This window comes from Phacochoerus africanus, chromosome 2 (genome assembly GCF_016906955.1).
Source record: "Phacochoerus africanus isolate WHEZ1 chromosome 2, ROS_Pafr_v1, whole genome shotgun sequence".
Lineage (NCBI taxonomy): Eukaryota > Metazoa > Chordata > Mammalia > Artiodactyla > Suidae > Phacochoerus > Phacochoerus africanus.
This window is the reverse complement of record NC_062545.1, coordinates 134,151,690-134,176,899: the sequence shown is the minus strand read 5'-3', so window position 1 is coordinate 134,176,899 and position 25,210 is coordinate 134,151,690. Positions and strand designations below refer to the sequence as shown.

Here is a 25,210-nt window from a genome sequence, read left to right as displayed (position 1 = left end):
TCACCTTGTTTAATTCATCTTTTTTTGATTCATGAACTTTTGATCAATTTAAAAGGGAATACCTCTTTTATCTAATACCCCGAGTATTCTATATCTTCATTTTAAAGTCTTAATCAAACTTTGACATAAAATTAATTTCAACCAAAATGAATTAATATGGTTCTAATGGTTAATTTTGTTGGCTATTAAAAAAACTGGGTTTCCTAATATTTTAGAATTTTGATGTTAGTGTAATTTTGAAAGTTAATTTGTGTATATGTCTTTTTACTCTCTATCTCCTGGTTAAACTCCAGATTGGATACAGAGAATAAGTTATTAATAAGGCTATCACTACCCCTATTTAGAGATTCCACCATTGCTTCTGCTCATCCCATAGGCTTGCCATAATGGCATGTGGGAGGCATTGTGAGGGAATCTCCATGGTGTGGATTATGAGAATATTCAGATCCAGTCACTATACAGTGGGTATGTATTTCAGCTTCTGTACTTTTGGACTCTGTCCATATCTTCCAGCAATGATGGCCTACAGTCTGCTAAAATCTGTAGACCCAAGTTGGTTGAATATTTTTCCCATCTTCCTTTCTGAGGGCTGGGTGGTTTTAGCAGCTTAGCTTTAATACTCCAGCATGGAACAACTTTAGTACTCTGAACCCTGGAGAAGCTGAGTGCCTCCTATCACTTCTTGTTTCCCTACTCAAAATCCAGCTTGTCCGTAGCTTCAGAAGTCTCACTCATGGCTTTGTATTTCAGCTCTGTTCCTGGTCCCCAGAGATGACTTTCTTGTTTCTGAGTCTATATTGTTTTGGTTTCCTAGTTTATATATTATTGCTATGTGTTTGGAGTGAAGGGGAAATGTTATGCTCTAAATTCACTGCAGAAAATTTGGCCAGAGGTTCACAGCATTTGGTTTTTATGGGAAAATTATAGCACTTTATTTATTATTTATTTATTTTATTTTATTCGTCTTTTGTCTTTTTAGAGTCGCACCCATGGCATAAGGAGGTTCTCAGGCTAGCAGTCTAATCAGAGTTACAGCTTCTGGCCTATGCCACAGCCACAGAGATGCCAGATCCGAGCTGCGTCTGTGACCTACACCACAGCTCATGGCAATACCGGATCTTTAACCCACTGAGCAAGGCCAGGGATCGAACCCGCAACCTCATGGTTCCTAGTCGGATTTGTTTCCACTGCGCCACAATGGGAACTCCCTGATTTATTTTTTTTTAATTCAATTATCTTTGTTAAAGGCTGAAAACTAACTTGTGTGAATAATGTTTAGGGGAAAAATTTTTTTTAAAGGCAAAGGGAAACAAGGAAAAATAGAGACTTTGTAGAGCAGTAAGTTTGTAGGTGATAATAAAACTAATCTGATAACTTGCATATTTAACATTTTCTCTAGGACATAGAGTTCTACGCATAGGTGCATGCCAGGAGCCTGCCAATTGGAGCATTAACATTATAAACGTCATAACATAATACTTATTTATTGCTCTGATTAATGGCCTGTCTTTGAAGGAACTGAAACACTGCCTGGGAAGATCACTGTTTATTCCTTATGCGTATAGAGGGACTGGCTTAACTTTGTTCCATATTCTTTATAAGAACTCTTTAATGAGGTTTCAGATGCTCTGGATGCTCTGGTCTGTATCTGATGTTCCACTCTAATAGCTTGGACAGTGTTTGTGTCGGGCAGATAAGGAGTCAGACGAGGACCTTCTCTGAACATCTTTCTACTCCCTAGGTGAGTTTCATACCCTGAACTGAACTAAATGTGTTTGCCTTGAGTCATTGTGAGACAAGCATCAAAAATTCTGTACACAAGTAGGGAAACACCCTGAATTTAATGTATGTATCAACTTTTGGCTTCTTCAAGGAACTTCAGTCCATAAATGTTCTGTTCTAATTCTTTCTTCCTTTTCGTTGCTGTCCTCCCTCCTTCTCTTTTCGGACTCTGATCATTTGATTTTCTATTAATTGTAAATAAAAACCATTACCTATCCCCTGAACTATTATGAAATCTCCATTAAGTAATCTGCCTACTTAAACTCTTATCCCTGTTAATTTATTTCCTCAAAAGAAACTAGAGTGTTTTTAATAACAGTGTTAATAATAAGGTGATATATGCAAATGATTAAAAATGAAACAATATCAATAGATAGACAATTAAACCCAATATTCTCCAGCCCCACTTCTCCCCTTCCTCAGTGCAGGAATGATTTCTATTTTTAGTGTTTGTTATTTCAATGATTCTATATATAGTGCTTTGTCAAAATACAATTTATCAACTAAGCATTTTTCACTTTACTATTGACATTCTTGACTCAATTGGTGAAGATGTAGGTACTTTCCTGTATTTCATTCTAGCTGCTTCACATGTCTTAGGTTCCACTGTTGTCTGTCTCTGCTACTTCAAACAACATTCTTAAATCATTATCTCTTTATCTGCTCACCGTAGGCCAGAACTGTCCAATAGAACTTTCTATGATGATAGAAATGTTTGTATCCACCTGTTCAACATCATAGCCACTACTCATGGATAAATACTGAGCATATGAAATATAGCTGGTAAAACTGAGGGATGACAGAATTTTAACTGTATTTAATTTTATTAGTCATATGTGGCTTGGTCACTGTATTGAATAGGGCTGCTACAGATATTTTTAAATTAACTACAGTTTTGTAGGAGGAGGATATTAGCCCTCGTCATTTATTTTCACCTCTCATTCTGTTTCCAACTCACAACTTCAGTTTTATATTTATATTGCAAAGGTCAGTAATATTGACAAGTTATTTGTAAGTATGGTTAAACCTTCCATAACATGTCTAAGGGGAGTCCTAATGCCCAAAATCTAAAATCTAAGTCATTATTGTGACTCAGCTTCCTTCATTGGTCTCTTCAGCCTCTTTTACTGAACTGTAACATTGATGGAGGTGAGAATCTTGCCTACTTTGTTCAATATTATAATTCCAGGACATAGCAGAGCCTAATAGATGGCTCATAAATATTGAATGGATGTTCACATTTTCATTACTATTGTTCAGACAATTTGGCATCCTCTAGTAGAAAAGATCAGTAAATGTTCCTTGAAGGAGTATGTATTGATAAATGATATTTTCATTATCATCTGGGGCAACTATTATTACTTAATTAAATGTTTTCATTTTTTCCTTTCCAAACTTAATCTGTGATGATGTTTTCAAACCTCCTTTGATTTGAAAATTCCTCTCAGTACTATTTAATAACATAATAATCTAAAGAACTAAAAATTCATGTTATTTTTGTGTGGTATATGGTGACATGATTTTAAATAAGCACATTTTGTTTTATCAGTAGACCATGAATTATTATATTACAAAGCTCATTTTAATAACTGCTTGGTAAGACATAATATATAAAGATTCATTTTCATTTAAACAAGTGAGACCTATTCTTTTCACTTATGTAAGATAAAATATGATTTGATAGTACGTGTTTTAAAAAATAACATATAATAAAGTATTTGAATTTAGGCCAAATATCGATTAAGATGGGGGAGTGGTTCAATATGGTGGCACAGGAGGAGCCTGAACCTACCTCTTCCCACATACACAACAAATATACAGCTACCATGGATCAACTCCCTGTGAAAAGAACTTGAGAACTAGCTGAACACCTGTTTTATAACAAAGTCAAAAGGAGCGCATCAAGATGGGTAGGAGAAGTAGAACACTCTTGCCAAAAACCCTGTCTGGCACAGCAGCACCCAATAAGGCGGGATCTCAACAGACAGGGGCTTCTCCCAGAGGAGTGAGGGGTTAATGCTCCACATCAGGCTCCTTGGTCCCTGGGATCTACACCAAAGAGATGAAGCCCCCAAATATCTGGCTTAGAAAAACAATGGGGCGGATGTCCAAGGGTCCCAAAGTGCTATAGGAAATGGAGACTCCCCTCTTAAAGGGCTCGTGTGCCATCTCAGTTGCCCCATTGACATAATGACAAGCAGGGGAGAGTCCACTGAAACTCTAAGAGGATCAGCTGGAGCGGGGGAACAGGGGAAACACTCCCTGGAGACAAAGGCCCTGGCAGACGCCATTGTTGTGCTCCCTGCTTAACCTACCAGCACAGGAGGGTGAAGGTGGACCCAGGCACCAGCAATTCTTGCACTGTCCTGCTGCAATGCTGAGGCTGGAGAACTCTGGCACCTGTAGCAACCCCAGCTCCCTGGCTGGAGCTGGAGGATGTGAGAGGTCTCCTCATTTTCCCACTCCCAGATAAAGGCTGTAGAAGTGCACAGACAAGGCACTCTCAGGTTACACTGCTGAAGCCAGCTAAAGCGAGCAGGCGTATACAATCCTCACAGGGGACTCCTCTCTATTGCCTGGCCCTGTGACCCACAGGACAGTTGGAAAGACAGTCCTTGGCAGGCCACTACCCTCAGGCACTAAAACAAAACCCTAGTCTTCCTGTGAAAAAGGTCTATTTCCTTAGTCAGGAGCTTCATGCTGGGGTTCAGAGGATAAGGATGTGCTACTGGGGAACATAAGCAAGGAGACACTTTTTTTTTTCTTTTTGTTCTTTTTCAGTGATAACACCACATTTTTTTTTTCAAAGCACACATACTGCCCTCTGACATGGATTGCCCCCACCTCAGAGTTAGAAGTTCTAGTGAAAACCCACAATGTCATGGTATATTTTTTAGCTACTTGTATAATAACGCGAATACAAAAATCTGAAACATAGTGATGTACACTGCCCAGCCTTGGTGAGAGGTGATTCACCAAAGGCCTTTTCTTTTGTGTTCTCTGCTTATCTCTCAAGCAAAGATAGTGACTGTCTTTTCCCAGACTGTCTTTTCAAGGATATGTGTACAGTAAACAGGCTTGGATACAGAGAGAGTGTCTTCCTTAGGAGCAAAGGGTAGGCTTACTGCCCAGGATAACAAAGACAACACCTGCTTTCACAGCAAATGGGCAGACACACTTATGGCCTAATATAAAAACAAAAATTGAGTTCCTTAAGTTCAGAAATCCTTTCACATAATATAACCCACTACATTCAAAGGTGTCACCTGGCCCTCTGTATATCACCCTGTAGGTATATGGAACTGACATGGAAAAAAATGCTGATATTCTGATAATTTAATTGATATTGCTCTGAGTATGAAAGTCTTTTTGTCTCTGAAAAAAAAAATAAGCTAAAAACTAACAATGCCTTCATGTTTCCTGTTCAAACATGTTTTATATTTGAATTATTTGAATTTTAAATTTTCAAAATCAGTTGCTGTGTCTGTGCATGTGGATGCATACCTATGTACATATAATTCTTCTTTCAAATCATAAGACAAGAGAAGTATCAGGATGGCATTTGTAGGTAATTCTTGGTAGCTAATGGATTTTAAAAATGAATAATCTTTATTGTCAACAATTAAGAAATCTTTTTAAAAATAAAGTTTTTTCTATTTGGCACTTGATTTTGAAATCCCCTGTGTTTTATGTGGGAATATTTGATTAGAGGAATGAAACTACAAAATTAGGCAGATTTTCAGAATTATTATTCTTTCTATTCATATAGTAGATCAACTGCATTTGAGCATCAGAATTCCATGCTCTGTGTCTTTAAGCAGTGCCTTATGACTAAGAATTACAGTGTTCAAAACTATCAAGGGCTAGTGTGCTGAGGAAAGTGACAATTTGAGCTGTGACCAAGTCATGAACGCTCCTTCTTGATCACTTTTGACTACTGCCCAAATGCAATATACCTTCAAAGCCCCCTAAGCTACTGTATTAAAAAAATTGTATTTCCTCGTGGCTCAGTGGGTTAAAGATTGGTGTTGTCACTGTTGTTGCTCCGGTTATTACTGTGATGAGGGTTTTATCCCTGGCCCAAGAATTTCCATATGATGTGGGCTTGGCCAAAAAAAAAAAAAAGGTACAATAATTATTCTACTTACTGATTTAAAAATGGACAAAACATGCCATTATTAAAAATACAAATCTCCTGCAATCCTTTTTAAAATCTCTGGGGGTTTCTGAATTATAAGCAGGAACTGTCATGATCATGATATTCTATGATTAATATTCAAAACTAACTCCTTTGTTCATTAAATATAAATAACACTCTAAGGACACAATTCTATAACATGAAATGGATCTTAACAAACATCAGCCTAGTTATCATTAGTAGCTAAATCATATATCTTCAAGGGCTAGGGCCAATTTAAGCCAGAGTCACAGTAATTTCTCCCTGATCCCCACCTCTATGTATGTGTGTTTCCTGGACTTTGTCAGATGGCAATTTGTAGCTGATATAAATTTTTAAATATTGCAAGCTGCTGTCAGACTGTCATTTTGCCCTATACGGATAAATGAGGTTCAGGGTCTGTTTCAGGTTATGCTAACATGTCACCCATACATTTAGGCAAATATCCCATTTTAATACAGCCTTCCTTGTCATCAACAGAAAGTGCAATGGAAGGTTTGACTGAACATTTATTTGGGCAGCAGGCAGAATATTCCACCTTCTGCTCTTGGATACCAGTTGTCTCCAGCCTTCACCCTACACATGCAACCACACTGGACAGTCCCATGACGATGTCTGTCCAGCTCAGGTAGGGTCTAACTTTGGACTTCTTTCTTTTCTTTCAGATTTACCTAAACTTAGTTTCCTTGAGTAACTGATCTCTTTGTTCTCTGCATGTTCTCAGCCAGTGGCTCTGGGACAAGCCAAATCTTGGTAGAGTGATAATGGATAAGAATATGTGATTGTGTCATTCTAAAGCACTACACGCCTGGTAACAGAACTTTACTCTTAAGGCCAGTAAGTGAGATGAAGGCTTGGTTCCTGATGTCTTTCCCAGTGCTCTTCTGACCACTGAGAAAGTATATTATACAAACACCATATTTATCCCTTCCATGGACAAGGTGGGTCAATCCAGATCATAAGCTCCTATATTAGAAATGGCAAATACACTTTATCTAACATGCCAGCTCTGATAGATTTTCTGTGGCTCCTACACTGAGGATTCTGTGCCTATGTATGTGCTCATTACAGAAAGTGTTGTTACTAATAGCTGAGGGCGGGGGGGTAAGGAAGGGAGAGCATCTTTGACAAACTTTGACTCTTTAGATAGTGTGGTTAAAAATGCGACATAATTTTGTCCTTATACCAGATTCTACAGTTAAATGTGGTAATATTGCCTTTGAAACTGACATGTAATGAGTTCCTCTGGAAATTCAATAGCAAAATTCCTTTATCTTTGGTCCATGATGGGCTTTTCCACTCTATTTATACTAAACAACATCAGTGCAAAAATTTTTTTTAGGAATGGATGGGATGGTGAGGATAAAGGACAAAAAGGATGATTCTTAGAAGAACACCCTTTGGTTTAACATCATGGAAGATTTTGTAGTAATATTGTCAATTCAAAACTACCTTCGAGGTCCAGTGCAGACACAGCAATAGCCATGAAATTCATGTCTGGTCACATATCTCAGTCACCATTGCTCTTAATACATATTGAAGAGCAGATACAAAAAAAAAAAAAAAGGATGGCTTGATTCCAATAATTATTTAGGACTAAACCTACTGATTTGACTTGCTATTAGACTTTTATCTGGTAGTGGTAAATATCTGGTGAAGGATAATTCTCTCAGTCTTAATGTTTCCTAAAGTGGCAGAAAAATTTGTCCATTTTCTCTTTCTACTAAAATATAACTGTTCAGTGCCTTTATCTTTTTTTTTCCAATATGTGTTACTATCCAAATCCTAATACTTACCTGGAGAATAAAGTCTTCATTTTTAAATTTCAGATTAGTTATTCACACTTACCTATGTACTGTGAGAATTGTCTTTTATGAGGTACTAGTTCATAGACAAGTTTGATTAAAACCAGTGATGCATTTAACCTTATTTCAGTACTGCTGGGAAATAACTTATTTATTGTATTTTGACTTAATTTATGAGAGACATACAGCTATAATAACTGGAAGGCAAGCCACAAAGCTTAAAAGGACAATCTGGAAACTATGCCCTGGAGAAATTACATAGGAATGTGATCACCAGGGCCCTGAACCAACAACCACACAACACTTGACTCTTTTTGTTTTGCTGCTCTGTAAGGACCTAAATCTGATTTACATTCCTAGGCCTGCCTTCCTATTGTGGGGAATCTTACTGCACATTAGGACAATCTTAAGTGCACAGCTCCTGCTTCACAGAAAGAGGGAACATTTAAATGTGCCCTAGAGAAGAAAACTGGTAAAGAATAAGCATCAACTCCATTTCCTCTCTCCTTTTAGAGTCTATTTCTCTCCCTCTCCCCTTCTCATTTTTTTTCTATAAATTCATAATCTCCTTGATAGATCTGAGAAATTTCCAGGAAAAAAAATCCATGGTTTCTGATGAGGGCAAAGGATCTTACAGATGTGTGAAGGTCATAAGATCTGGTCATTGATCTTCGTAGCAGGTTGAATTCACATCAATCTGGAATTTCAAAATGTGACCTTATTTGGAAACAGATTCATTGCAGGTGTAGTTAATTAAGCATGAATATGAGGTCCTATTGGATTAGGGGGGCTCCAAATCCAATGACTGCAGTACTTGTTAGAAGAGGAGAAAACACAGAGACACACAAAGAGAAGAAGGTCACGTGAAGCCAGAGGCAGAGATGCAGCTACAAGAAACACGAAAGATTGCCCAGAGCCACTGGTAGCTGGGAAGAGGCAAGGAAGGATTTTTCCAAAGAGCCTAGAGCACAGCACTGACCACACCTTGACATCAGACTTCTAGCCTTCAGAATTCTGAAAGAATAAGTTTCTATCACTTTGAGTTTGTTGTACTTTGCTAATGGCAATTCTAGGAAACTAACACAATCATCTAACACCCTTCCTTGGAGTTTTGGACATTGCTCTCATCCAGCTTTCTACCTACCTCCAACGGCACTTCCTTCTCTTCTGTCATTCTTTTCCTCTGTGCATAGCTGACATTATGGCATTCCCCAGATTTTTGTCCTTGGCCATTTTCTCAGTTTACATTCTCTGGACAATCTTACCCAATTTCATGGTTTTTAACTCTACTTCTCTGCTAATAACTCCCAACCATAAGGCTCTAGTCAGAATTCTCCCTTGAGATTTACTTTTAATGACCTACCAGATACCAAAAACAAAGGTCAAAAAACACATGTTCAAAATTGAACTCATTTTTAAAACCCCTTTCCAATACTTTATGCATCTCTTTCATTTCTTCTACTCTTTATTCTTTATTCCATATTTATTTTCACGTACCATATTAATTCCAATTATAAAAGCCAGAAACCTTGAGCCACCCAAGAAGATGCATGACCCCTTACTCCCAACAGCCAATATTTTAGCAACCTTTTATCACTTTGTTTCCTCAAATTGAATCTTTTCCTAGATTAGTTCTTTATCAACTTGAGTCTTATCTGCTTGAGTAATTTTCTGACTGTTGATCTCACTTCTTTCCAAACCATCCCATAATACTGCATTTCTCACAGTATCTCTAACATCCAACTATGATAGTATCACTCATCTGCCTAGAATCCTTCAAAAATTTTCAATTGCGAAAGGGTACAAGCTCCTTAGAATGGCTTGATTCTTTTCATGTCCCATTATTTCCCCAGGCTCCTAACCTGACTTGAGCCACACGGAACAATCTGCTGTTTTCTGAATACCTACTCTACCTTCAAATATGCCCATGGCTCTGTACATTTTGGTCTATCTTTTGAAATGCACCTTTTTCCTTCCCATATTTATGTGGCTCACTGGGAGACTCTGAATGTCTCCCAAAAGACTTCTCTGAGTCCCCGATCTCTTTTATATACATCCTCCCTGGGTATATAAAAAGCTCCTTACAGAAGCATTTATGTTCCTTTCTCATTATGGATAGTTTCATCTAAAGTCTCATTAGACAATACATTCCATGAGATAAAGGACAGTGCTCAACACATAGTCCACAAATATTTTGGCAATAATGAAAAATAAAATAGATATATTAAAAATTTTCACAAATACATAATACACACAGTAGCCTATGTGTGTCAGTAGATTTTAAAAAACATTTTGAGTTTAAATGAAGCAGCTACGGAAGTTCCCATTGTGGCTCAGCAATGACAAGGCTGACTAGTACCCATGAGGATGCAGATTTGATTCCTGGCTTTTCTCAGTAGGTTAAAGGATCCAGCATTGCTGTGAGCTGTGATGGAGATCACAGATGTGGCTCAGATCCCCCAGTGCTATGGCTGTGGTGTAGGTCAGCAGCTGTAGCTCTGATTCAACCCCTAGCCAGGGAACTTTCATATGTCACAGGTTTGGCCCTAAAAAGGGGAAAAAAAAAAGAAAGCAGCTATTATCAAAGTTGTTGTGATGGATTTAGACAGCTAGCTGGTGGTTAGTTTCTTTGCCCAGACCCTGGTGGTTGTGATTTAATCTACTGAGGTACCAGCCTGAATAGGCCAAAGATAGTGGCTCAGTCCATGAATGGAATTGCTGTCCCTGGAGTACCTCTGGTTATAGAAGATGTTTGAAAAATAATAACATAAGAAAAGAAAACTGTCTTCCTAGTAGCCTGGACAAGGTTCAAGTGAGTCGGAATCCTAGATCACAGTTTCAAATGAAACAGGGAGATGTATGGAACATTCAAGTTACTCCCTAACATGTTAAATTGCTTCCTCCATGCACCACGGGAAATGAAAGCCAATTAGCATCAGCTGGGAAAAGGACTCAGGGATTTCCTCTTGCAGTTTTACTCAGGCCTGAAAATAGCACTACTACAGGTTTGAGCATCCAAGTTTCAAACTTTACTTTCTACATTAAGCCTCAAATGGAGCAAAATTTCAATTTCTTTGGACAAAACCGACCAAAACATCTAGCTATTTGCTGTTGCTTCTCTTATAAAAAAAAAAAAAAAAGCCGTGTTTTGAAAGCAAACTGGGCAAAGGACTCTGTTGAATGGTCTATCACATGTCCCTGAAAGATAGGCATTATTAAAAATAAGAAACAGAGGGTTCCCGTTGTGGCTCAGTGGGTTATGAATTCAACTAGTATCCATGAGAGTGAGGGATTGACTCCTGGCCTTGCTCAGGGGGTTAAGGATCTGGCATTGCTGTGAGCTGTGGTGTAGGTCACAGATGCAGCTCAGATCTCACGTTGCTGTGGCTGTGGTGTAGGCCGATAGCTGCAGCTCTGATTCAATTCCTAGACTTCCATAGGGTGTGGCCCTAAAAATCGAAAGAGGGAAAGTAAGGAAGGAAGGAGGGATGGATGGAAGGAAGGAAGGAAGAAATAAATTATCTTGGCCTCCTCTCCAGAAACCATATGATTTAATAATACTTCGTTTACCTCACAGTGTCCTTTAGCCAAAAATCTGAGGATTTAAAACATGAACAAAGAAGAAAGTAGTTGTCACACAATTTATATTTTAGATGAACTCAAATGACTACATGTGAAATTACTAAGAGACACTGGTAGGACTGAAATAGGTTAACTCCCCAGCCAATATACTTCGTAAGGATTTGCGTGAATGGGCCAAGGAATAATTGATGGACAAAGTTTTCAACAAGGAACATACAGGCTGAGGAAAAAGCAAAAAGAAAATTTGCTTCATTTCAATTTTCATTCATTTTCTGCCTGGAAACAACTGGGTCTTCAATTTTTTAAGACAACATGCAGATTATCTATGTGAGAATTAAGTCAATCGTTCTCATTCCTACTGCAACTACTAAGATCTAAAAGAATTTAGTCTGGCTTATTAGCCAACTTAGTAAGTCATCTTCATCCTTTATTTTTGAATAAGTAGCAGCTGCAAATCAATCCAGTTGACCCTAAAGGAGACCTCCAAGGACTTCAATATGAAGGGATTTGGGGAGAAATAGTTGATATGTTTCAAGGGAAGTAGTGGGAAGAGAGTTAACACCAGCTACCCAAATAGAAAATACTTTTCACCAGCAATTTTTCCCCTGATGCAAGACTCTCCTCTCAGTTAAGTTCAACATTTCTATGGGTTATGGTAATGCTATAGTTTTGGACTGTTTCTCTCTAATTTGTTGGTGTTGAATCTCACCACTCTTCATTGACTTACAGGTACCACCTCCTCAAAACCTTTACAATATCACACAAGCACCTTTCTCATCCTTCCATCTCACTGATTATTTTTACCATACACTTTACTATAATCTAAGATGCACAGAACCACATATGATGTTCCACCTCATTCATCAATATTCCCATTCTACAAATAGAGAATCTTATTTGAAACATCCCTCTGCTTTAAGCCAGGAAAGAAAAGGCTGAAGAAACATTAGGACTTCTAGTGGTCACACCCTAAAATCACAAGAAGAGCCTGACATTTACTCTTAGCTTTATAAAATTGTCCAATTGCTTAAATCCCCATAATATCAAGAAAATCAAAGGTGTACTCATAGCAGGATGACATGTTCACTCTACCAGTCTTTTGCTTTCATGCAGAGAATTCCATTCTCACTGGATCATGCAGGAGAAAGGTCAATGGCTAGCAAAGCCTAGGTTGTTGCCAGTACCTTGACTTTTGATTATTTTTAACCACTGGGAGTGGGTGGGAGAGATTCAGTGTAGTTATCAAAAAGGACTGATCATATTACAAATATTTGGCCATTGTAATTGTTTTCATTAAAAGAAAGTTGGAACAACATATTGTGGTGCAAAGAAGCGTGACTTAGATTCTGGGAGGGGGGGACAAAGAAAAATAGCTCTAAAATTAAAAATATATATGTATATCAATATATAAAACTTTAGTTGATTTTTTCTTCTTTGGAAACTTAAGGGACACATAATAAATGTTTGCTGAGCTGATTCATACAAGCAGTTACCTGAGACTAAGTGTCTCCTCACAATGACAGCTCCTTGTTGCTTTAAAACATCACAAGAAGATGTATATTCATTCAACAAATACATTTTCAGGACCTGCTGAGCTGATTCATACAAGCAGTTACCTGAGACTAAGTGTCTCCTCACAATGACAGCTCCTTGTTGCTTTAAAACATCACAAGAAGATGTATATTCATCCAACAAATACATTTTCAGGACCTGCTGTTTTTTAGACCCTGAAGATATAAAGATTCTTCCCAAATAGTAGTGGAGTGATGATATGAAGGAGAGCCCCAGACACAAATGGACACACAAAGTTTCTCCAAGTTCACAAGCTCAGAGAGCTCAGCTGCACTTTTGGATACTTTTTGCAATGGTAGGCAAATAAATTTGGGAAAGAAAAAGTGGAGAAGACTTAAAAAAATTAGAATTTATTGTATTTATCACCTTATGTAGATGAAACAGTTTTTCTTGGTTGAAGATAATGAAAGTTTTACCAAATTTGCTCATAAATGATCATATTCTGTGAAGGCACAGAATAAGACTTGGGAAACTTGTTTATGCAGAGAATTCTGACTTACTCAGATGAAAGATTCCAGCGCAAGGCAATTTTATGATCTGCCAGGAAATGAAGCAAATATGTGGGACACAGGATGAGTCAAGGTGGAAGGATCAACTTTAGTTCTTTCCCTTTCAAATGCTGAAGTGTTGCCTCTCTTGGGAGTTTATTTTCCTCTTATAGAATGGTTAACGCCAAGGTTTATCTAAGATTTAGAAACCATGATCAGATTACTACCAATCTTTTCTTTCCTGCCTTCCATTATAAAATTTCCTATGACAATATCAAAAATGTACAACCTACACAGGAATCAAAGAAATAAAGAGAGCCTTTGGAAGCAAACTTGAAGACTTTGAAGAGAAAGGTGTTCTAGAGATAAACACGTTGATCCCCTGGCCTCACTACTGTCCACGGCAGTAATATTTCTGCATTTGTAGGATGTTACATATTTACTGACACTCTTTGAATACTATAATGTGAAATCCAGAATTGCTTTTTTTAAGCTAATTTTTTTGCATTTTATTTATTTTTTATGTAATGATTTTTTTTCATTATAGCTGTTTTACAGTGTTCTGACAATTTGCTACTGTACAGTATGGTGATCCAGTTACACGTACATGTGTAGATTATTTTTTCTCACATTATCATGCTCTATCATAAATGACTAGGTATAGTACCCAATGCTACACAGCAGGATCTCATTGCTTATTCATTCCCAAAGCAATGCAGACTATTGCCTTTGGAATGGATAAGCAATCAGAATTGCTTTTTATTTCTATCAAGTATGAGGGGTAAAAGTTCACCCATCCCACTTCTTCTAAAAGGAAAGACTCTTTTTTTATACAATTCAGGCAAGGACTATGATGTGCTAGAGAGTGAAGCTCTATGTAAAATGAAGAAATTCTGGAAGAAATACCCTAAAGAAGGTCCAAGAGGAGTTCCCGTCGCGGCTCAGCAGTTAGAAAACCCAACTAGCATCTGCGAGGGTGCAGGTTCCATCCCTGGCCTTGCTCAGTGGGTTAAGGATCCAGCATTGCTGTGAGCTGTGGTGTAGGTCACAGATGCAGCTCAGATCCTGCATGGATGTGGCAACTCTAGTGTAGGCTGGCAGTTACAGCTCAGATTGGACCACTGGCCTGGGAACCTCTTTATGCCCTAAAAAGACAAAAAGACAAAAAAAAAAGGCCCAAGAGGTGGGCAAGGATGCAGGGGGATGCTTAAGATGACCCAGCCCCTTTTAGGTTTCTAGGGGAACATGAAGATCTAGCAACCAGATCTAAAACGGCAGAATAAAGCTGACCACTTTGATCCTCAATCTTGAGAAGTTGGCTAGGGCTCGTTTTTTTCCCATTTTATAAATGGAAAGGCATGAATACGTCAATGACTTTGGTTTCCCAACATTTCTCCTTTCTGAAGAAGGAGCCAGGAAGGTATTGACTTAGTCCAATGACCTATTAGACTGCAATCTTTTTTTAGAGCCCTTTAAAAGGTGACAGAGAATTCAAGGTTACCAAGAGCATAGATTATAAATACCACGAGTGGAATCACTCTCCTGCTCTCATAAAAAATGGAACCTAAAAAGTGGGCATGCCAAGAAGCAGACCCCAGGTGAGAAATGATTTCCCCAGAGCACTGGGGCACCACTTAGGGAAGGATTTTGTCTGTGTTTGGAGCCTTGGAGACTAGAACTCCAAATCTGTCTAGATTCTGGTTTCCTTAGGGGGTATACACACTGTAAAGTATAACTTCCTGTCTCTATAGGAAAGAAACTCTTTTAACAAGGTTAATAAAATGATTTCCTAATGAGGCTTCTCAGACATCAAATAGGCAGAGCAAAAAAACACCCTTTGATGAGGTAAGTGTAAGGGAATCAGAAATATCCCCGGCCCCCAAAAGAGTTTCCTTTCAAAGCCATATGGGCTAAAATGTAAAGATGTGCCGTACTTTGCCAAAGCCAGGCTATCTGGAGCAAAACTTTGAAGACATCAAAGGATTAATGAGTCCCTAATTAGGCACCATCATCTATTCCTACTTGGCCTAACTGCAGAGTTGCAACTCCATCCACCTCCGCACCCCCGATTTCTTCAGTGAACCTCAGTTTGAAAAAAAGAGCAGGTTTTTTTTTGTCTTTTTTTTGTCTTGTTGTTGTTGCTATTTCTTGGGCCGCTCCCGCGGCATATGGAGGTTCCCAGGCTAGGGGTTGAATCAGAGCTGTAGCCACCGGCCTACGCCAGAGCCACAGCAACGCGGGATCCGAGCCGCATCTGCAACCTACACCACAGCTCACGGCAATGCCGGATCGTTAACCCACTGAGCAAGGGCAGGGACTGAAGCCGCAACCTCATGGTTCCTAGTCGGATTCGTTAACCACTGCGCCACGACGGGAACTCCAGAAGAGCAGTTTTTAATGAGAGTGATTGTGAGCAAATTTCCAACCCTTAATATGTGTGGAGTCATAATCCTTTTTACTCCCCCCATAATAGTAGGTACACAGACAAAAACTTACTGAGAATTTATGGTGGTCAGTTAGGAGTTATGGGTTTAATATAACTGAAGAAGACTTTATCTCAGTATTAGGAAGAATTCCTAGCAAAGACTTGTTTTCAGGGAGATGAGAGGTAAGTGACTTCAGAAGGTAGGAACACTGTAGCCATGGAACTGAGGTTGAGCAATACCCGGAAGGGATAACATAGGCCTTATATTATGAAATGATGTGATACGGTGTTCCAATAAATGGGAAGTTGTATTTGACAACCTCTGCAGTTCTTTCTTACACTGAGATTCTATCATAAATCAATGCAGATGTAGCAGACCACTGGTAGTGGTTCATTACAAGAATGAACCACTCCCTGAAAGGCATTTGGATATTACTGTTGTCTTTGAGCAACACCATTCATGGGGTCACGGAATTAGTTTCTAGCTACACAGACCTACTTACTACCTGTCCAGTCTTTGAAACAGTAGGTATATGCTGTTCCAAATGAATAAGCTCCCTTATAGGTTCAATTTGTTTGTGACTAGAAGACTGTTTGATCTCTGAAGTCTTTTTGAAAGTGCAGATACCTCTTGGAGGCCTCAAAGATTCCTAGGTATATACCTAGGAATTCCTAGGTAAATGATGGATAAAAGGAGACATTTAGGGATCCTGTAGAGCAAGGTTTATCAGCCTTAGCACCGTTGCCATTTTGTCTTGGGGGCTGTCCTGCCAATGGGAGGGTGTCCTCAGCATTCAGGCCTCTACCTGCGTGAGGCTAAAAAGGCCCCACCCACTTGTGACAACCACACATGTTTCCGGATATTACCAAATATCTCCGGGTAAAAATGCCCCTGGTTGAGAATTACTGCTGCTGTCAACAGTCAGAAGATAAGGGGCAAATATGGCAGAGGAAGACCTGTGACCTGGAAGGTGAGGGCATGAAAGGGGGGAGCATAACCATGTTTACAATTTTTCCCATTTCAGAATTACTTAGAGAGAATGGTTTTCCATCATCGATGTTTCCTGTATCTTCCTGTACCAGGGAAAACTAGAAGCCCTTCTGGATATGTCAGAAACACGTTGGTGTCTATATCAGTCACAGTTTTACCAGAGATATAGAGCTGGTAGGACATGTTACATGATTGTGGCTTTCTCTTTAACTTGCTGGCTAGGCAAGTCCAAAATCCCTAGGGTAGGCTGAAGCTTTTCTCTTTTTTTGGTGGGGGGAGGGGGACAAACACATGGCATGTGGAAGTACCCAGTCAGGGATCGAACCCACACTACAGCAGCGACCTGAGACATAGCAGTGACAACACCAGATCCTTAACCCCTAGGCCACAAGGGAACTCCTCAGCTGAAGCTCTTTGTGAGTAGAGGCTGCAGTCCCTGGACGGAATTACTTCTTCAGGGAAGTATCAGTTCCACTCCTAAAGTCTTTCTGTTGATTAAAGCATGCCCACTTAGACACTCTAGGGTAATCTGCTTTACCTCTCCTTGAAAGGACTATAAATGTTAACTGACCTACAAAATTCCTCCAGGGTAACACTTGGATTTGTGTTTGATTGAATAATTGAATAATTGAGGACTACAGCCTAGTTATAGGCATAAAACTGACCATCGCAGTGTTCTAAAAGCCATTCCTTGAGCTCTGATATTTTGTCTACATTCCTCTCTTCATCTTATTTTAGCTATGCTGCAGGCTCTGATCATTCATAGGTCCTGTTCCTGGCATGAATTTCATGATGCTGCCCTACTGTGACCAGGCACAGAGTTCACACCCTCCAGCATTAGCATTTTCATGGCCTTAAGAGTATCTTTAAAAGGATCTAAAGAGACATCTTCCAAGGAAATACAAATGGCCAAAAAACCAATTAAAAAAATGCCTAACATCATTAGCCATCAGAGAAATGCAAATAAAAACCACAATGAGATACCACTTCACACACACCAGACTCACTGTAAAAAAAAGGATAGATAAGAACAAGTGTTACTGACCATGTGAAGAAATTATAACTCTCTTATACTTCTGGTAGAAGTATAAAATGGTACAGCTGCTTTGGAAAACAGTCTGGCAGTTCTTTAAAAGATTAGATGTAGAATTACTGTACAACCTAGCAATTCCACTCCTAGAAATATAGCCAAGAGAAATGAAACATAAAACATCCACATAAAAACTTGTACACAAGTGCTCATATCAGCATTTATAATATCCCCCAAATGGAATCAATCGAAATGTCTATCAACTGATGGATGTATAAATAAAATTTGGTGTATTCATACAATGGAATATTATTTGATCAAAAAAAGAACAAGTACAGATAAATACATGGATAAACCCTGAAAACATTATGATAGTAAAAGAAGCAAGTCACAAATTATACCCATATATTGCAGAATATCAAATATTGTGTGATTCTTATGACATGTCTGGAATAGGCACATCCATAAGGACAGAAAGTAGGTTAGTGGTTACCAGGGCCTGGAAGGGTTCAATTTGAGGGAAAGGAAAAGTGTCTGGGAATAGGTATGAAATTTCTTTCTGGGGTCATGAAAATGTTCTAAAATTGATTGTAGTAATTGTTGCACAAATCTGTGAATATATTGTACAAAAAACATTGCATTATAAATGGATTAATTGCATGGAATGTAAACCCCCCCACACACATACACACACATACATTAAAGAGTATCTTTGGAAAGCCTGGCAGCAGAAGAATTTAACAGACTTGCCAGGGTAGGGCTCTCTCAGACTGATGAATAGCCAATGCCCAAAGCATCCTCTGACTTCAAGTCCCATCAGGAAGCAGCCCGTCTGGGGGGAAGGAGGCAGCAAGATGTGTGTTGCTTAGAATTCTCCATCAGACCAATCAAACTGGAAGAAGGAATCTCAGTGTCCCCCTTTCTATGCCACTCTCTGACAACAGTTGTGTAGTCTGCCACCTAAAGCAGTCTGATGGGGGTGGAGCCCATCCAAGAGAAAGCTCAAACCTTGCCTAGACAGAGTATGAGCTCAGAAACTGCTCTTTTTACCTCAGTGGCTTAAGAATTTTGATTCATTTGGTAACAGTTTATCTTTGGTGATGTGTGAATGTATGACTCAGTTTTGTGGCTTTTAGCCCCTCAATACTGGGAACTTACTAAACTCCATTTTACTTATTCCAGAGACAGCCCTGGACTTTTGCCCAACCTGCTCCCAGCTCCTGGCTCCTGGCTCCCATAATAGGGAATTTCTTGTACATTGGCCTCTCAGGAGAGGTGCTCAGGAGAAATGCTGTCATTTCACTGTTATAGCTCTAGTTCTTTGGGGCATTTCTGTCTTTTGAATCTTTTATTAAAGTATAAATATTAATTATGGTATAATAGCTTTAGCTAGGATATTCAAAAATGGTACATGGGTTTAAAAGATAATGCACTTTTTCTTCAAGTTTGATCTTGGTAAGATCAGAACGAGGGCAACTGATTTTTCAAGCAGGAATTCACTGAGTAGTTGACGGCCCCTTTGTTAGGGTCTGGTCTCCAGTGCTGTGGGTTCAAAACCTTGTGTAATCTCAGTGACATTTTGTCCACCAGCTCATGGGAAAAAATAATTTACATTGGCGTTATGACTCAAATTCTTCAGACTTGTTGCCTTCAGTCATATAATTGTATGAACTTGGTCCCCTGAAAAGTTCCCCCAAGGTATTCCTGGATTTCCCCATGGAAGTCTCGTGTATGTTCATGCAGGCCCTGATATTTCCCCTGGCCTCTGCTCAGGACCTCCCAACTCACCTGGTCAACTGTGGCATCCACTGAACTCTCCTTCTATCTACCACCTACAACCTACAAAGCAAAGCTGTCTAGCCCTGGAGGCTCTTTCCCATTGCTTACAATACCAACAGAGCCCCATATTTCTTTTAGCCCATATAATGGCTCCCATGAAAGTATCCAGCTCTTGCTAGAGTGTTTGTAAACTATCCCCAAGACACTGTGGGGTATTAGATTATATCTCTCCTATGATTCTCTCACTGATCCCCCAAGGATCTGCACACAAACCTTCTCACATGTACCTTCAGACAAAGGAGGGCAAAACCCAGTTCGGACCCAACAATTCCAAGTCATAGTCAGACATCCTTACAAAATTCTTTAGGTGAAGCCAGAGTCATCTTCTCTCATACTCATGTTTGATTGGTATTGATCAAATCCAGGGGAACTTGAGTATAAAAAGCTGCATTTTCAATTTATTAACTTATAAGGAAAAAGTATTACCAAATTAGCATCTCTCTCTCTCTTAATAGAAAAAGGTAGTTCGGTGGCCAAACTTTTAGAATTATTGGTAAAAGGTGTAAGAGAGAAGAATGATACAATATGAATGGCCACCATCAATAAATTCTTTTGTTTAAGATTTTTAAATTTGATTTTTCAAGTTTTGATCAGCTCCATGTTTACAAACTAGGAGTGAATATCTCATCCTTTAGGTCTGGTTGACTTTTATTAATCTCAGTTACAAAGAAGTCCCCAAATTCTACCATATTCATTCCACCCCCTTTAAATCATGAACATTACTAGGTTTAGAACTCAGAATAGAGAAAAGTTTAGAATTTACCAAATAAGGCTTTGATAAGACCTTATTTATTTATTTTTGTCATGGCAACACCCACAGCATATGGATGTTTCTGGGCCAGGGACTGAATCCGAGCTGCAGCTGTAACCTACACCACAACTGTAGCAATGCCAGATTCTTTAATCCACTGCAATAGGCAGGGGATTGAACCCATGCCTCTTCAGTGACCTGAGCCACTGTAGTTGAATTCTTAACCCACAGTGCTACAGCAGGAACTCCTACAATCCCTTATGAATTAAGGTCAGTAGATTGTGCTGTGTAACAAGACTTTATAGGAGTTGCCACTTTTATCTGTATGCAACAGTATGTCAAAATGGGACTCAGTTTTCCAGCTTTTTAGATTATACAAAGTCCAAGAATGATAAAAGAAGTGCCAGATAGTCCCTCTCCCCATGTTCTAGTGCCAGGTGCTAGACTATGTAGAACAAGCTAAGACATTATGAAAACAGTCCTGCTAACGTTAGCTTATTACCAACCTCTCACCTATATAAGAGAGGTTGAAGCAGTGGGCAGCAAAGATTGTCATGGGAAGGTTTCTGGTATGCTGTGTATGTCCTTCCCCTCCTGTGGGGATGGAAAGGGGAGTTCTTCCCCTTATCTCAAGTCAACTGAAGAGAAGCTTGAAGAGAACCATGTATAGAACCTGATATGTATTGTTTGAAGTCTGAGAATGTCAACTGCATCCAACTCAAACTTGGGAAGATCTAAAAGTAAGATTAGGGGGCTGTGGCTAGCATTGTACGGTAGCAGGAGACATGGCTTCCATGGGAACGACTGTCCTTCTAGTTTGACACTCTCCACGTGCCAGATGTAGATTCTGAGAAGAGAGAGCAGAACTGGGTCACAGTGAGAGAGAGGCAAAGTTCTTCTGGATTGTGAAGACACCTCAATAGAGGAGGTGTTGGCCAAGAACCAAGAATGGAGAGCAGCTTACAAATAACCACTATAAGATGCATTTGCTTGAATCACGGGAAGTGTGGGTAGAGCATCCCAGAGATGGAGTGGGGCCTTTATAAAATACACACACACCCACAAACACACACACACACACACACACACACAATGAGAGAGACAGCCCTGGACATCTGCCAAAATAGGTGTTACCAGAAAATATAGAGAACCTATCCAAGGTTTCATCCAGGGTGAAAAGAACAAGTTGAGAGTATAGTTGGAATAGACAATAATGAGAAATAATAACAGTCATTATTATTTAGTCAACACAGTAGTCACTATGTTTAAAAAGTTTTACATATATTAACCCATAATGTTGCCTTCTACTTTCTCTCTACCAACGCTCAATAAACCAGTTATACTTATCTTTCCCATCATATCCATGTCTAACAAATATATATTAAGTACCCATAATGTGCAACTTAATGGCAAAATATAGTGGTGAACGAGACAGATATTTTAGTGAGCAGGACAATATCCAAGTAGACAAGATAAGAACAAACTGTGGTAAGTGCTGCAATTACATTTAATTACACAATTAACATGGTGCTGCAAGAGAGTAATTGGAGAAAGTCAATCCAGGCCATTGTCTAGAGAAATTTGTGAACATCAATGTGTGATTCAACTTGAATTACTTCACTGAGTTAGCCACAGACTTCCATCAACTATCAATCACAGAGTTATTTGGGCCAAAATATTCTGTCATCATATGTGTTAACATACCCAAAAGTCCATTTTCCAACCTCTTGTTGGCCAAGCAAAGCAGAGGGGACCATTCTTTAAAGTTCAGTCTTTGTTTTGTCACTAGGATTGAATCCAGGTGTGAACTTCAACCTTATGCTCTTTTTAATCAATCAAAATATCCAGAGAACCACCAGCTTTCAATTACTGGTAATAAGAAACTAGGCTGGACATAGGAATCTATGATTCTTAAAGAACCCCCAAATCTTTTGAGAATGGAGTCTCAGAATCTTGCTAAGAAGCAAAAGAGGCTTAGTTAAGTTTCCCTTCTCCTCTATTCTCCTTGGGTTATTTGTTTCAAGAATTCACTGGAGGAACTTCAAGGCCAAGGAATGTTAGAAACCTGGTATTATTCCCTCTGCTCCATCTAAGGTCAACGTGGCCAGTGTCCTTCTGCATATTCATTTCCTTCTTTTCTACACTGGCCAGCTTCTGTCTATTCCTATCTTCTGCTCACTGGTATCTTTGGCTTATTCCCCATTGTGGTCCTGACCCAAAGAACTTCTCATGGCCTTGAAACTTCAGGTCTAGTTACTGTATCACCATGGTTCACAGAAATTATTGATTATATAATGTACTGTTAATTTACTAAGACCTAGAAGGAAGAGAGAATAAAACACAATTACACTAAAAACACACAGAGGTGATGTGACATTATGATTCCAGGTACATAAAATACCACGAAGGAGATGTTCACCTTACAACAAAGAAGTAATTAGTAATTTGGACAGCAGATGTTTAGGGCTGTTCATTTTCTATAATAATCAGATTATAAAGCCTGGGATTGCTGGTTCTGGTATTCACCCCTGGTCCACTCAGTTTTGGTTATATCCTGTGGCTGAACAGCACTAAACACAGTGGCCTGGGCTGCTGTCCCCAGGGGATCTGTGGCATGGCATCTCTACTAAAAGATTCTGGGAATAGGTAAGCACTGACTTAACCAAGTATCATTAAGAAAGAAGAATGGTCAACCCCATTGTCATGTACTTTAGTATTCTTTCTAACTTAAAAATATGATGGTGATGCCAAACTATAAAATTATGGCCAGAAATTACATGGGAAATCATGTTCACATTTGGTCAGTTCTTGTCCCTTTGGCTATTTGTTTGAAGCCTAAACTAGCATGGAAAAAAAACACCGAAATAATCCATACCAGATTGATTAAAGTTTGTGGGGGCATTTAATTCTCCTTGAATTGTGAAGTCAAGTGACAGTGATGTTATTTTTCAAGCATGAACTCAGCCTTAGAAGACCCAAGTGTGTTAAAATGGGAAAGAGTCAAGAAGATATTTTCCTTGCTGCCATTTGATGAGCAATTCTCATTTCCCTTTAGAAAAGCATTCCTCAGACTGCCAAAAAGCTGCTGGCAGATGGAGTTTATATTAAACAGATGGCTGTCTGTAATTAAATGCTTGTCCATGGCTGGGCCCAGTGCATTATGAACATTGTGGGAGGATGTGCCAGTGGTTACCGAGTGTGGACCACTTCCAAGATGAGGGTCGAGGAAGAGGAAGTGTTATGTGGGCTTTCGCATGAGATCATTAGAGAGACAGACAGAATTCAACCTACTGACTACTGAGAAAACCCAATGGAGAGGAGTAAGAATTACTCAAACATTAGTGCATTGAGAAGTGGGGGGATTCTTTGCATGGGTAAGCAGGAACGAAAAACACTCAAGGTTCAGGTTCATACAGAGAACACAGACCTTTTTAAAAATTGAAGTAGGGTTGGTTTATAGTGTCATGCTAGTTTCAGGAGGTATAGTTGATTTATAATGTGTTAGTTTCAGGAATGTGTATGTGTGTACACATACACATATACATCTCTATTCTTTTCAGACTCTTTTCCCTTATAAGTTGTTGCCAAATCTTCAGTAGATGTCCCTCTGCTATACAGTAGGTCCTTGTTGACTTGTTTTATATATAGTAGTGTGTATATGTTAATCGCAGCCTCCTAATTTATTCCTTCCTTTGAAATGGAGTAATACTGGTGTCCACATACATATTGCTTTGATATTACTAATTTTTAAAGTAAATTTAGAATATCATGGATGTGGATTTCTATCCATTTATGTTCAACCCAATAGCTCACAGAGTACAACTAAACACTTCTTTTTTCACTGAAAGCTTAAAAACATTTAGAAACAGCTTTAATTTTTTCTTTTTTTTAAAGATTTTTGTTTTTTCTATTATAGTTTATATATATATATATATATATATATATATATATATATATATATTCTTTTCCTCACATTATCCTCCATCGTGTTCTATCACAAGTGATTATAGTTCCCTGTGCTATACAGCAGGATCTTACTGCTTATTCATTCCAAATGCAATAGTTTGCATCCACTAACCCCAAACTCGCAGTCCCTCCCACTCCCTCCCCCTTGGCAACCCCAAGTCTATTCTCTAAGGCCATAAGTTTATTTCTTTTCTGTAGATAGGTTCATTTGTGCCACATATTAGATTCCAGATATAAATGATATCATATGGTACTTGTCTTCCTCTTTCTGACTTACTTCACTTAGTATGAGAGTCTCTAGTTCCATCCATATTGTGGAACTAGCATTATTTTGTTCTTTTTATGGCCAAGTAGTATTTCATTGTGTATATAAATCACATCTTCTTCATCCATTCATCTGTTAATGAACATTTAGGTTGTTTCTGGGTCTTGGTTATTGTGAATAGCGCTGCAATGAACATATGGGTGCACATATCTTTTCCAATGAAATTTTTTGATTCTAGAGCAATCCTTAGGTACCACAAAGCTATCTTTTGTCTTATATGCTAGTTGAGCTACTACAAAGAACGAAACTTCCCTCAGGTCATGGTTATGGGAGGTCATGAGGAGAATCCAGAGCTTATGATTATTTGGGTCCCTGATTATAGCATAATGGCTATTAATTATACAGAATCTATATATTAGGGTGTAAGTCTGTGTACAGAATATATAAGCATTGAATGCAAAACTTGCCTTTGTAGATAGGGGGCCTAAAACTGACCATAGAGCCAATTAAATATGTTCTCATAAGTCTAAAATGAGA

General features: G+C 38.8%; 1 long non-coding RNA gene across 1 annotated transcript in view; it reads left to right on the top strand.

Annotated features, from left to right (window-relative positions):
* The first annotated feature begins 1,636 nt into the window (after positions 1-1,636).
* Positions 1,637-25,210, top strand: part of LOC125121185 (uncharacterized) — a 78,612-nt gene continuing 55,038 nt past the window's right edge. The window contains exons 1-2 of the long non-coding RNA XR_007133394.1: positions 1,637-1,741; positions 6,440-6,587. This is a non-coding gene — a long non-coding RNA (uncharacterized LOC125121185). The remainder of the gene's footprint in view (positions 1,742-6,439; positions 6,588-25,210) is intronic.